General features: G+C 54.1%; 1 non-coding gene across 1 annotated transcript in view; it reads left to right on the top strand.

Annotated features, from left to right (window-relative positions):
* Window positions 1–1,497: 1,497 nt before the first annotated feature.
* The window catches only part of LOC144418565 (small subunit ribosomal RNA), a 1,810-nt gene continuing 807 nt past the window's right edge, over window positions 1,498–2,500 (top strand). Inside the window, exon 1 of the ribosomal RNA XR_013473555.1 lies at window positions 1,498–2,500. This exon is cut by the window's right edge and continues 807 nt beyond it. This is a non-coding gene — a ribosomal RNA (small subunit ribosomal RNA).

The following is a 2,500-nucleotide window of genomic DNA, read 5'->3' as shown; positions in this document are numbered from 1 at the left end:
ACCTAACCCTAGGTAAGGCATGTCAGAGCGAAAGACAGTAATTTCGAATGAGCCAAGAAAGAGCGGTGCGGGGCCGGTCGGAGCGCACCCTTTTCTCGGTGGCTGGCGGGCGAGAGAGTGCTGCGTCGCCGGCATCGGCGTCGAAAGAAGCCGAGCCGAAAAAAGTTAAAGTACAAACGTGCAAGCATACTAACCTAACCCTAGGTAAGGCATGTCAGAGCGAAAGACAGTAAACTCGAATGAGCCATGAAAGAGCGGTGCGGGGCCGGTCGGAGCGCACCCTTTTCTCGGTGGCTGGCGGGCGAGAGAGTGCTGCGTCGCCGGCATCGGCGTCGAAAGAAGCCGAGCCAAAAAAAGTTAAAGTACAAACGTGCAAGCATACTAACCTAACCCTAGGTAAGGCATGTCAGAGCGAAAGACAGTAATTTCGAATGAGCCATGAAAGAGCGGTGCGGGGCCGGTCGGAGCGCACCCTTTTCTCGGTGGCTGGCGGGCGAGAGAGTGCTGCGTCGCCGGCATCGGCGTCGAAAGAAGCCGAGCCGAAAAAAGTTAAAGTACAAACGTGCAAGCATACTAACCTAACCCTAGGTAAGGCATGTCAGAGCGAAAGACAGTAATTTCGAATGAGCCAAGAAAGAGCGGTGCGGGGCCGGTCGGAGCGCACCCTTTTCTCGGTGGCTGGCGGGCGAGAAAGTGCTGCGTCGCCGGCATCGGCGTCGAAAGAAGCCGAGCCAAAAAAAGTTAAAGTACAAACGTGCAAGCATACTAACCTAACCCTAGGTAAGGCATGTCAGAGCGAAAGACAGTAATTTCGAATGAGCCATGAAAGAGCGGTGCGGGGCCGGTCGGAGCGCACCCTTTTCTCGGTGGCTGGCGGGCGAGAGAGTGCTGCGTCGCCGGCATCGGCGTCGAAAGAAGCCGAGCCAAAAAAAGTTAAAGTACAAACGTGCAAGCATACTAACCTAACCCTAGGTAAGGCATGTCAGAGCGAAAGACAGTAATTTCGAATGAGCCAAGAAAGAGCGGTGCGGGGCCGGTCGGAGCGCACCCTTTTCTCGGTGGCTGGCGGGCGAGAGAGTGCTGCGTCGCCGGCATCGGCGTCGAAAGAAGCCGAGCCGAAAAAAGTTAAAGTACAAACGCGATGCTAATGAGCGAGCCGTTGTCTCGACTAATATGTAGGGGGCGTTCGATCGAGCGTCTGGCTTGAGCGCTTGTCGGCCTAGCAGAACGGTCGCATTGTTATGCCCGGGTTTTAGGCACCGCTGCAGGCGGCCGGCAGAGCTCTTGTTTGTGCGAAACTGAATGGATCGAGCCCGAGAGAGGGCGAGCAAAGAAAAAACGCAAATCGCTCCGCCTGGCACTGCCGGCGAGAGCGTGGACGTCGCGGCCAGCGACTGTCGAAGCTGAGTACGGCCGCAGGCGATCGCCTCGGTCTTAAACGAATGCGACGAGCACGCGCCGGGCGGCCCAGCAAGGGCCGAGCGCAGCTGTCGCAGCTATCTGGTTGATCCTGCCAGTAGTGATATGCTTGTCTCAAAGATTAAGCCATGCAGGTGCAAGTACGAGTTCTCGTAAAGCGAAACTGCGAATGGCTCATTAAATCAGTCTTGGTTTATTTGGTCTCGTAAGCGAAGTGGATAACTGTGGTAATTCTAGAGCTAATACATGCATTAAGCGCCGACTTCGGGAGCCGCGCTTTTATCAGATCAAAACCGACCGGGTTCGTCCTGTGACGTTTGATGACTCTGGATAACCACGCGGATCGTACGGTCTCTGCACCGACGACGTATCATTCAAGTGTCTGCCCTATCAACTGTCGAAGGTACGCTACGTGCCTACCTTTGTGATAACGGGTAACGGGGAATCAGGGTTCGATTCCGGAGAGGGAGCCTGAGAAACGGCTACCACATCCAAGGAAGGCAGCAGGCGCGCAAATTACCCATTCCCGACACGGGGAGGTAGTGACGAAAAATAACAATACAGGACTCTAACGAGGCCCTGTAATTGGAATGAGTACATCCTAAAACTCTTAACGAGTATCCATTGGAGGGCAAGTCTGGTGCCAGCAGCCGCGGTAATTCCAGCTCCAACAGTGTATGCTAAAGTTGTTGCGGTTGAAAAGCTCGTAGTTGGATTTTGGGCGAGCGCCGCCGGTCCGTCGCAAGGCGTGTCACTGGTTGCGTTCGCCTCACCTTCGGTTCTCCGTCGGTGCTCTTGACTGAGTGTCGGTGGTGGCCGATAAGTTTACTTTGAAAAAATTAGAGTGTTCAAAGCAGGCTGTTCGCCTGCATAGTGTTGCATGGAATAATGGAATAGGACCTCGGTTCTATTTTGTTGGTTTTCGGAGCACGAGGTAATGATTAAGAGGGACAGACGGGGGCGTCCGTACTCTGCCGTTAGAGGTGAAATTCTTGGATCGGCGGAAGACGAACTACTGCGAAAGCATTCGCCAAGAATGTTTTCTTTAATCAAGAGCGAAAGTCAGAGGTTCGAAGACGAT

This window comes from Styela clava, unplaced genomic scaffold (assembly GCF_964204865.1).
Source record: "Styela clava unplaced genomic scaffold, kaStyClav1.hap1.2 HAP1_SCAFFOLD_18, whole genome shotgun sequence".
Classification (NCBI taxonomy): domain Eukaryota; kingdom Metazoa; phylum Chordata; class Ascidiacea; order Stolidobranchia; family Styelidae; genus Styela; species Styela clava.
The sequence above is the reverse complement of the archived record's forward strand: the minus strand, read 5'-3'. Positions and strand labels throughout refer to the sequence as shown.